Genomic DNA, 12,041 nt, shown 5'->3' on the forward strand with positions numbered 1-12,041 from the left:
TCACGGGGCTTGCAGCCCACTGGACTCGAACCATTAGTATCTGGCAGAGGCCACCTATGTTATGTGAATATGAATAGTCTGGTGGCTCTCAGATAAGACGTCATCCTTTTGTAAATGGGACAGAGGACTGTATACACTGACATCTCAGAAAAGTTCTTAAATCCACAGGCACTGCACCCAAGAAGGGGGATGTTGAAAAGTAACCAAGGACAGCCAGGTTCAGGCAGAATAGTGTATATGGCTGGAGTCAAGGCTGGATACAGAGTCCTGAAAGGGTGATGGAGCCAGGGCCAGTATCTTCTCCTATTGTGCAGGAGGGAAGACACAGGGAGTACCAAGAGAGGCTGCGCGTGTCTGTTAAGACTCTAGGTCGGCAACAAGGTGAATGTTTCAGAGCCAGCTTGCCAGAGGCGAGTAGGGCAAAAACAAGATGGTAGGACAAACCAAGATGGTGGGATAACCAAGATGATGGAGCAGCCAAGATGATGGAGCAACCCAGATGATGGAGCAGCCAAGATGGTGGGGCTACCAAGATGGTGGGGCACACCAAGATGTTGGAGCAACAAGATGGTGAGGTACCCAGGATGGTGGGGCAGCAAGATGGTGGGACAGGAACAGGAAGGTAAGAGGTTGGGAGTGATGAGGAAGTAAGGAACAGACAATGTGAAGGTTAAGGATGGATTCTGCAGCACCACGAGATAGGAGATGATGAGAGGGGCTCATCCTAGGGAACAGGGAGTGGGGCAGGCAAATAGGCCCCAACTCGTGCCACCCTGGGCCCACCATTGCCCTCCTTGAGGAGCAGCCAAAGGAGGGGAAAGGCAGGACGCATATCACTGGGACCCGGGCCCAAATCCCACATGACCCCTGCTGCCATGCCTCCCGGGGCTCCCAGCATGCTGTGGGGAAAACACTTCCTCATCCTGAATCACCTCGTTACTCTGCTGCATAAATAACGAAGGCATCACAGAGAGAGGGGGAAATGCCAAGAAGCAGAGCTCTGGCCTGTGCTTCTGTGAACTCATGCACCGCCACCCCCACCTTCATCCAAACAAGGCCCTTTGGCGTGAATAATAGCTCAGCGGCCCCGAAGCCCATATTGATCGGCTGCACATGCAGCTCTGCTGAGAGCTGCCTAGACTTTTCCTGGGGGCAGGACGGGCACCGCTCAGTGCAGCCCACCCCCTCCTCCCCCGGCCTCCCCCAGGTGTGCACAGGAGGGGACAGGACCAGAAGGAGTCGAGGCTCTCCTCCAGCTCAGCGCTGCTTTGCTGCCCGAACTTTTTTATTTTCAACTTATGTTGCCAGGAAAAGTACCTGAGTTGGAGAGAAATGTTTTTTGCATGACGAGGCCCCACAGAGTTGAGAACGAATACATCCTCGGGCTTCAGCTTCTCTCTAGAAGGTTCTGCGAAAGACCCAGGCCACAGAGGCGCCCCCAGCTGACACCTACAGGGACCTGCTGTAAGCCCATCACTGAGCTTGGCTCTGGGGCCCACTGTGCTGCATTTTCCTCTTAATTTTCTCTGTCTTACATCATCAGAAGGGAGAGGAGCTGAGGATGTGGCTAGAATCCATCACCTCCTTGGCTAAATTCAATGGAGACGGGTAGGCCTGAGGCTGGTAAAGGCAAGGGACCGAAGACTGCCAGCCCCACTCCCAGAGGCTCCAGCCACACAGTCCCCTTCTCTTGTTTGTTTCTCTTCTGGACACAGGAAGTGGTCAAGACCTTGGCCCTCTAAAAAGTTGTAAGATCGGCCAGGGCCCTGTTTGGTGACCCCCCTGAGGGCTGGGAGACACCTGAAATCCACCTTTAAAGGATTGCTCCTTTGGCTTCTGACCTTGATCCTGGGAAAATGCAGATACACGTTTCGCTAGGCAGCTTCATCAGCCACTGATCCTCTGGGTAAATGTCTGACCGTTTCCTGAGGGAGATTCAGGTTTGGGGGAGAGGCACCCCACCGCTGGAGGAAGCACTTAGCAGTCTTTGGATGAGGAAGCAAAGGAAAGGGAGCCTTGGTTCCATGAGACCAACTGTCTGGAGGTTTCTCCTGGCATCTGCTGCTCTTCTGGTTAGTGGGTGAGTTACCCAGGACCCAGCCTTGCCCCAGAAGCCCACATACACCTGGCCAGGGCCTGAGGCTGCTCAGGTTCTGAGCACATCTGGGCTCTGCCAAGGAGAGGTTACCAGGTGAGGGCCCTCTGGCACCGCCCACAACAGCGCCCTTGCTAAGAAGGAGGGCAGAGCAGGAAGGCCAGGGTGGCATTAGCACTGTTAACCTCAGGGTCCAGCAGATCGCATCCTTCCGTGAGCTGCTCCAGCCTCCTGTCTGGGTTCTGCTGAGAGTGACAGGAGGCCAAGGCCACTGCGATGCAGCATTTGACATTTGGGGAAGCACCTAAATGGATCACTTCTGCCCTGAGCAGACCCTCCCCACACCCCACTCAGGGGTCTTGGCCCAGTGGGGCTTGGTGACCCTCAGTGCCTCTCTCTCCATCATCTCCATCTCCTCTTCATCCGAGCACCTCTCCTCCCAAGAGATCAGAGCAAGGAGAGTTAGAGGGCTTCAGGGAGTTCATTACTGTCCCCCACAAGACTTCAAAGGGCTTCAGGGATTTCATTACTGTCCCCAACAAGACTTCAAAATGGTCACGTCTTTCCTGGTCTGAAGCATGAGAGGTATAATCACATTTCCTCACCTAGTCAATAAATATTTATTGAGCATCTACTATGTTCCAGACCGCGAAGATACATGGCCAAGGAGGTAGATAAGGAATAGGTAAAATAATCCCACAGCCCTGTGGCTGGAGGTCCAAAGGCTGTTTTCATGCCCAGTGTCCAAACTTGCTCTCTGATCTCAGGCAAGCGGTTCTCAGGAATTCATGTTACGATGCCCCAGCCTCTGCGGCCCCTGAGATGAAAGCCCACCTCCACGAATTGCTTGGCCAAGTCCTCTCCAAACAGCAGTGCTGTGCCTTCATTCCTCCTTGCAATTTCCATGACTTCACTGGTGCACATGGAGCAGGGAAAAAAAATCCTCCACGTCAGTCCTAATCTAAATGGTCCCCATTCCTGTCCCCTGTATCTTCCGGACCGGTCCTTCCCAAGAGGCCAGGGCTGAGGGGGCACCCGTCCCCCTGCAGGCAGGTGTCAGTTGCAATCCTACTCCATGGGGCTGACACTTCCCTGCAAGTGGACAGGTGCCCCCTCAGCCCTGGCCTCTTGGGCAGGACCAGCCCAGGAGAGGCAGGGGACAGGAATGGGGACCATTTAGACTAGGACTTGGAGGATTTTTTTTTCCTGCTTATTAAATGATAAAGGTTTGACTTGGCAGGCAATCGGAAACCCAAAATATCATAAAAGGGAAAAAAGTTTCCGAGTGGCTAAGAGGTGCACCACGGGAGTGTGGCTGGGCTGAGCAAATGGAACAGGAGACGTTTTTTCAAAGGCTTCTCTCGCCTTCTTCTCCCCTCTCTGTCCCCATGCGGAAAGGGGAAAATAGCAGCAGAATCCAGATTGGGGCATGTGAGCCAGTGGTCACCCTCCCCCAACTGGCGCCCCGAGACCCTGGAGACACTTTGATGTCTGGGCACGTGGCACTCAGGACTGGGAGGCACCAGGGCATCCCAGCTTCTGGACGGGCCTCTCTGAGCTCCTTTTTGAGGGGAGATGAAACACACAGAGCCAGAGAGCAGGGTTTTGAAATGAAGAAACGTAGGTCAGCGTCCCTGGAGCTCCGCACTGGCCACTGGGGCACGAGTTTGGATGTCAGAAGCCACGCCTGTGGATGTGCTTGGATAATGGGGCCCAGAGAGGGAAGGAGGCTTCCTCCAGGTCACCCAGCAAGTCGGTGGCAGGCCAGAGATGGACACCAGTCTTCAGCCTTCAGCCAGGCTTCTCTCTTGCTGCACAAGGAGGAATGTCTTCAACTGGTACCACATTCTGGAAGCCACAGCCAGGCCACGGGGACACCGGTTTCCTTGGCAGAGTTGACCTTTGCACCACAGGGGCTGATGTTTCTCAGTTACCTTTTTTAAACCAACATGTACAGATGGAGTTCCCATCGTGGCTCAGTGGTTAATGAATCCGACTAGGAATCAGGAGGTCGCGGGTTCGATCCCTAGCCTTGCTCAGTGGGTTAAGGATCCAGCGTTGCCATAGCTGTGGTGTAGCTTGCAGACGCGGCTTGGATTCCGCGTTGCTGTGGCTGTGGTGTAGGCCGGCAGCAAAAGCTCCGATTTGACCCCTAGGCTGGGAACCTCCATATGCCTCAGGTGCGGCCCTAAAAAGACCACAAAAAAAAAAAAAAAGAAAGAAAAAAGAAAAAACCAACATGTACAGAAAAACTCAGTTCCATCCCTGTTGACCGTGATTCCTTCCCGCACCCCCACCCGCACCCCTGCCCTGAATGACAGATCTTTGTCCTTTTGAGGAATTGGCAGAGGGCACCCTGGGTCTCTCCTCAACTAAGCTATAGACGTCACCTGGGAAAAGCATTTCTGACCCCAAGTCCCTGCAGTCTCTTCTCACCTTCCACCATCCCTAGCCACCTGCCTGCACCAAGAAAATCTCCCGAGACGCAAGTAATGATTAGAGGCCCTGGAGTTCCCGTCGTGGCTCAGTGGTTAACGAACCTGGCTAGCATCCATGAGGACGTGGGTTCGATCCCTGGCCTCGCTCCATGAGTTAAGGATCTGGCATTGCCGTGAGCTGTGGTGTAGGTCGCAGACGCGGCTGAGATCCTGCATTGCTGTGGCTGTGCCATAGGCCAGCAACTATAGCTCCGATTCAGCCCCTAGCCTGGGAACCTCCATATGCCGCTGGTGTGGCCCTAAAAGACCAAAAAAAAAAAAAAAAAAAGAGAGAGAGAGATATTAGAGGCCTGGAAATGCCTTGGCTGCTGGTGCTGGGGGGATGCTGCTCAAGTTCTGAGGGGCCCTGAAAAGGCTCCTGGTCCTCCAGCAGTGGCGGCAGTGCATTCACACCCGGGAACAGCCTGGCAACCAGACCACACGCGGCGCTGGTCTTTTCATGAAGTCTGGCATCTCCCCTGCAGTGTTGGGCCTCAGGTACCCGCAGCTCTGGGCCCTGCTGTGCCTTTTGCAAGTCATACCCTGTTCCTTGCTTCAGTTCCTCCTCCAGCAAATGGGAAAGTTGGGCTGGAAAGTCTCAGGAAGGTAGGTCTCTGCTGACTCTAATCATCCATGGCAGCAAAAAGGGAATGTTCCCGACCAAGCGAGGGCAGACGGCCCAGGGGTAAGATGGAAGCCTTGGCATGTGGAACATTCTAGAAGACCAGGAGAGTTGGTCTGCTGAGCTTCTGGGTGGTCTTTCTGCAGGGCTGGTGTCACGCGCCCCCCACCCCACCCCCGCACTGAGCAGGCCCCCGTGCTTGGGATTTAATCCACTGTAGATAATAGTTTTATCTTTGCGATTGTGTTTTGTAAATGAAGTCCAATGGGATGATGGAGAACGGGGGGCCTGGAGTCTTGGCTCATGTGCAGTCTTGCCTCCCACCACCTCCCTGTTCCTGGGGGCTGGTTCTCAGCTGCTCCTGCCTCTGTCCCCTGGCCTCCGTTCCGCGCAGCCTTCCCTTCTCCCCCTTCACTCAGCAGCTGCTGCTCACCTGCCCCCAGCGTAGGCACGGGCATAGGGAGGGCGGGGGCAGGCAAGCATACCCCACAGTATCTCGGGCTGGGGCGTGGTGGCTGCAGCCCCGCCCTAGGCTGGCGGCATGAAGGCACACTCATGGGTACTCAGCAGGGACAAGCCTCTGCCCCCCCCCCCCCAACGCCAGCCATCACTCCAGGCAGGTACTTAGTGTCTCTAGAGCCTCCTGGCGGAAAGGCCACAGCACCCCTGGGGGTTGCCCCTCTGCTGAGGGTTGGGGCAGGGGGCCAGTGGAAGGAGATGCAGGGCTCAGCTTCCTGCGGACACAGAATGTCCCTCCAACCATCGGGGAGAGAGGGACCCTGACCCCCAGGCTGGAGGGGAAGTGCTGGCCCCAGGTTCAAGGCAGGGCCCAGGCCCGTGAGGCTCACTCTGTGCCTGGGGGGACCTTCTTCTCCTTCTTGCCACCTTCCGGAGTCCGGTTTGTCTCTCCTGATAAGACGGAGACACCCTCTTGAGAGCCACAAAATACGTGTGCAATACATGTCTTAAGTATTCTAATATTCGCATTTAAAACTGGCACTGGGAGTTCCCGTCGTGGCGCAGTGGTTAACGAATCCGACTAGGAACCACGAGGTTGCGGGTTCAGTCCCTGCCCTTGCTCAGTGGGTTAACGATCCAGCGTTGCTGTGAGATGTGGTGCAGGTTGCAGATGCGGCTCGGATCACAAGTTGCTGTGGCTCTGGTATAGGCTGGTGGCTACGGCTCCGATTCAACCCCTAGCCTGGGAATCTCCATATGCCGCGGGAGCGGCCCAAGAAATAGCAAAAAGACAAAAAAAATAAATAAATAAAACTATCACTGTACAGTATAAAAGTGACCAGTACAATTTGTAATAGCAACTTAATATTTTGACTTAACGTAGAAGGTCATTAGGAGCTCCTCTCATGGCTCAATGGAAACAAATCTGACTAGGGTCCATGAGGACGCAGGTTGATCCCGGACCTCACTCAGTGGGTTAAGGATCCGGCGATGCTGTGAGCTGTGATGTAGGTCACAGACACAGCTCAGATCCCGAGTTGCTGCGGCTGTGGTGTAGGCCAGCAGCTACAGCTCCGATTCAATCCCTAGGCTGGGAACCTCCACATGCTGCACCCAAAAAAAAAAAAAAAAGAAAAGAAAAGAAAGAAAGAAGGAGATGAAGGACATTAACTAGTTTCTTTCTTTTTTTTTTTTTTTAACTTTTTTTGGCTGCCTGAGGCGTATGGAGTTCCCAGGCCAGGGACCAGATCCAAGCCACGGCTGGTTGTGACCTACATCAATGCTGCAGCAACACTGGATCCTTAACCACTGTGCCCAGCTGAGGATCAAACCTGTGTACCAGCGCTTCAGAGAGGCTGCTGATCCGGTTGCGCCACAGCAGAACTCCAAAACTAGACATTTTTAAACGCTATGAGAAGTGGTGAGAGAGGGAGACCAGAGGATAAAGGAAAAGGCTTTTATTTCTTGCTTTTTGAACAACGAGCTCTGCGTTTTCATTTTGCTCTGGATCTCACAGATCACGGAGACCTTCCTGCTGCCGGGATGAGTCGCTTTCCCTCTCAGGCACCCATTTTCCTATCAGGAAACCAGACCGTTAGCATGATTCTCCTGGCCCTTGCTCATGGGCACAGTATGAACCTGCACTTGGATGAAATCCACGGAAGAGATTTAGAAACTAGTGGGAGGCAACTCCCCGCCCTGGAGCCACAGCCCATCATGTGGGGTTCACCATGGTTGAAGGGTCCCCCAGACCTTCTCCCCAGTGTTATGTTCTAGAACTGAAGCCCCACCCCAGCCCCCATGCATACGGAATAGAGGTGCGAGTGCCCAGAGAAACCAACTTTGGAATCAAGGAGTTGTGACGTGGAGAGAGGACGGCCAGCCCAACAGCTGAGCCTAAAAGTATGCAAAGACCACGTCCTGATCTGTCTACTCATCCATCCTATTTTCCCCCCGAGAACCAGGATTTCAGAGCCTAGTCTGAATTTCAGCATCTGTACCAAAGAGGCGGAGTGCTCACTGGGTTTGGGTTGAGGGATCAACCAGCTTCTTGAGAATAGTAACAATCTTCTTTTTTTTTTTTTTTTTTGCTTTTTAGGGCTGCACCTGTCACATTTGGAGGTTCCCAGGCTCGGGGTCGAATCGGAGCTACAGCTGCTGGCCTACGCCACAGCCACAGCAACTTGGGACCCAGGCTGTGTCTGCCACCTACACCACAGCTCACGGCAACACTGGATCCTTAACCCACTGAGCCAGGCCAGGGATCAAACCTGCGTCCTCATAGGTGATAGTCAAATTTGATTCCTCTGAGCCACGACAGGAACTCCGAGAGTGGTAACAATCTTGATTCCAGTTCTGCTGCCAAGGGAAAGAGCACACCGTTTCAGAACTGTTTCCAGAGCTACCATCATGGAGGATTCAGGTGCAGCATTCAATCTGCCTTGCCTGACACTGGAGAACTCAACTATCCAAGGATTGAATGGGTCCAAAGTAGCAGGCTGTCATAGTCTATAAAGGTGCTGTCATTATAAGATAACACGTATAGGAGTTCCCGCCATGGCACAGTAGGTGAAGAATCCAACTGCAGTCCGCTGCAGAGACATAGGTTCAATCTCCAGCCGGTCTGAGTGGGTTAAGGGAACTGGCATTGCCTCGGCTGCAGCATGGACTGCAGCTGCGGCTCAGATTCAATCCCTGACCCAGGAATTTCCATATGCCGTGGGTACAGCCATAAAATGGAAACAAACAAACAAAAAAAAAAACCAATAACATGTATGGAGTGAATGGATGAGTCCATTTCGATTAAGTTGCCTCAAATTTAAAAGATTAAATTGCATTCTCAACAATGCCACTTCAGGAGAGCGGGAAAATTAGCTGACCCCCTCCCCTTTGTCTTCCTTTGCAGCTTTTCCTCATAGTGGGTGATCTATCATTTTAAAGTTTGGGGTTTTTAAAGTTTGTCTTATTTCACTTATTATGACATTTTGAGTGATGTCTTTCTGGCTCCAGCTCCACTTCCTCCAGATAATTCATTAGGCCTGCGAGCCGCTCCAGAGTGGGATTAGAACTCGTGTAGTACATAGTCCCTTTAAACTGAGATCTGCTAATTAATCGCTCTTCTCTGTGTAACGGAGCGATAGTGCTCCTTCCCCGAGGAATTGCAATTTCATGGTTCCTAATGATGCTGCGATTACATTATCTGGATCACTTAGACGGTGGGTGTCAGAGCGATGCTCGAAGCCTGTCTCGGGGATGGGGAGAAATCGCTCCTGAAACCAAGGGGATGAGGAAAAGGAGTTCAGATGTCTGTTGCTAATTTTTATTAAAGCGCTGCCGTTTCTTACATCTCATTCAGCCATTAGTTTCAAGTACCAACTTCCCCCAGCTCCACATGCCTCTGTCTCCAGACTCTCACTTTTTTTCCCTAATAGTCACAGGTTATTTTTTGTAAAAAAAAAAATAATAATAATAATTTGCCATATTCCATATAATAATTTATTTCCAGCATTTATTTCATTAGATTTCTTGGAAATGTGATTCCAAAGATCATTAGAACAAGTATTACATTTTGCTTGTTGTTTCCTGAACCGACTTGTATTATTTGATGAGTTAAATAAAATGCCTAATTCTGGAGTCTCCTGTTCCCGTCCTTTGCATGTGGATTATTCTTCTTACTTCCCTCTTTAATTGAAGGAGAGTTACACATTTTCAGTTCTGTGCTTGTTACAATGTCTGTGCTGTGCATATAGACCCTGTCATTTTTTTTAAATGATGAAACTTGGATGGCGTTCAAGTTTGCTTTTGAATACAGGTTTTCTTTTTCTTCTTCTTTAATTGCCTCAAGAGATGGCTTCAGAGAGATGGCATCACAGGCCAGGACGTGAGCTCTGGTTCCCTCCTCGGTGAGTTGGGATGATCTACTGAGCCTCAGTTTCCAGGACTGTAAAGTATCAGCCACCTCAAGGACCAAGAGGAAGATTCAACTTGGTAACCCGTGGAAAGCAGCACCAGGCATGCGATAAACCATCCTGGTTAAATGAGCTAATCTGTGACATCATAGTAAAGAGACAGGATTGGGGCTGGTAGACTTTTGGGTGTTTTGTTTTCTTTCTCTCTTTCCTCCTTCCTTCCTTTTTTCCTTCTTTTTTTTTTGGTCTTTTTAGGGCCACACCCGAGGCATATGGAAGTTCCCAGGCTAGGGGTCAAATGGCCACAGCCACAACAATGACAGATCCAAGCCGCATCTGCAAACTACACCACAGCTTACGGTAATGCCAGATCCTTAACCCACTCAGCGAGGCCAGGGATAGAACCCTCATCCTCACGGATACTAGTCGTGTTCTTTACTACTGAGCCGCAATGGGAACTCCTGTTTTGTTTTCTTTAAAGAGTCCTCATGATTATGGCCTTAAAATACTTTAGGAATGCCTTCGACTCGTAAAAAAGAAAGATATTTATTTTTTCATTCATTAAAAAATATTCATTTAAAAAAAGGTTTTACATATCTTTTTCTTTTTCTTTTTTATGGCCACACCAGTGGCATGTGGAAGTTCCCAGGCTAGGGTTCGAATCAGAACTGCAGCTGCCGGCCTATACTACAGCCACAGCAACACTGGCTCAGAGCTACATTTATAATCTACACTGCAGCTTGAGATGATGCTGGACTTTAACCCACTGAGCGAGCCCAGGGATCGAACCCACATCGTCACAGATACTATGTTGGGTTCTTAATCCACTGAGCCACAGTGGAAACTCCTTTTATAATATTTCTTAACACTAACTGTCAGACACAGCACCAACTGCAAAAGAAAGCCTTTGCCTTGCCCAGAGCTCACAGGCTGGTGAGGGAGAGCCAGCAGTTAGCTGGCAATTACCTGCCAGAGGAATTCAATCACAGAGAGACCCTGTAAGGCCGTCTTGGTTGGGCTGATAAGAGCCTATTCAACGCCAAGGGTGTAGCAGTCCCGAAGGAAATGTGAAGATACTTTTGAAACCCTAAAAAATTAAATTGTTGACTTTGAATGAATGAACAAAAAAAAATGGTTGATTTTGAATGAATGAACGAATGAAACGTCTATCCTTCTGGGAGAACGGCTCAGCCAGAATTGCACCCCCAAGGAAATCTCCCATTAAGTGATCATTTGTTCCATCCGAGGGCAGAGACACTGTGAATTTTGCGGGTGCAAAGACGCACGATCCGCCCTCCTGTGGGACCAGACGTAGGGCCACGAAGGGGCGCTGAGCCGCCAGCCACACCTGCTCCCAGCGCAGCAGGCACGGCTCAGTGTTCATGCCTGGACCTCCTGCCTCGGACGAGGCTCCACTCCTCCGTCTCCTGAGGAAGCTGATCAGCTTCACAAGACTCGCCTCGTCTGGATGCACAGCACAATGAATTCGTGCCCACGGAGCCTCCAGCGCTGATATTTCAAAACCTACAGTACACTAAACGTGAAACTTTTGTTCAAATTTCAAGGATTTTGATAGCCCAAGTGAATAGACACTGCCTATTGATTTTTCCCTTACAATGACTCTTGGATAACCTATTTTCTCATTTATTTTTAAAGACCGCTCATGAGATTTCATAGCAATTCTGCCCAACCTCCTAATATCAAAATCCCTCCTTGACCCTGAAAATTGTAATTCTGCTATAGATCACAGCTGCTGAATATTACCTTTTACTAAGCTGGTTAAATAAAATATGTCCAAATCACTAGATCCCACAAGCCGTGGCCTGCAAGTGTAATGATCCAGGGGCTGAGGCTTCTGCCCGCCGCCCGCCCGCCAGCCCCGCACTCCGCCAGCCCAGCTGACACCAAAGTGTGGGAATCCAGCATATCGGCTCGGGTTTGGAATTTAAGGAGGAGGAGAGGGAAAGGATAGCTCGGCTAGTCTTCAATGATTTTCTTGTAAAACTTTTACAAGGGAGACTTGGGCTGTTTGATGTGTTCTAGACAATCAAATGCCCTCGGAGCCGGCAGCGGAGAGGCTGGGGTTTCTCCCGAGTGGAGGAGGGGGCGTATTTGATGTAGAGCAAGTTCAAAACCCCCAAAGCCTTCCGCACTGGTAGGTCAGATTACACTCACGAGGTGGGGAAATACAACATGAGAAACATGAAAAGGACCACCGGCCTGGGAAGTCTTGCTGGGCCACCGGCTGGCTGGCCGGCCGGGGCTCTTGCTTCAGTTAGCATTCAGAGCAAGGGGGCTTGCACCCACCTGAGCGCCCAGGCCTCTGTGCCTTCAGGCTCCCACCTGCGCTGCATCTGCTTTAGCCCCAGGGCCCAGGGATCTCTTGGCCCCCACGCAGCCCAGAGCCTCCTCGTGTCCGACTTTTTGTCTTTCTCCAAAGAATGAAGGACAGCGTGACCCAAGTGGGTTCCGGGGCGTCT

This window comes from Sus scrofa, chromosome 14, assembly GCF_000003025.6.
Source record: "Sus scrofa isolate TJ Tabasco breed Duroc chromosome 14, Sscrofa11.1, whole genome shotgun sequence".
In the NCBI taxonomy this organism is placed as follows: Eukaryota; Metazoa; Chordata; class Mammalia; order Artiodactyla; family Suidae; genus Sus; species Sus scrofa.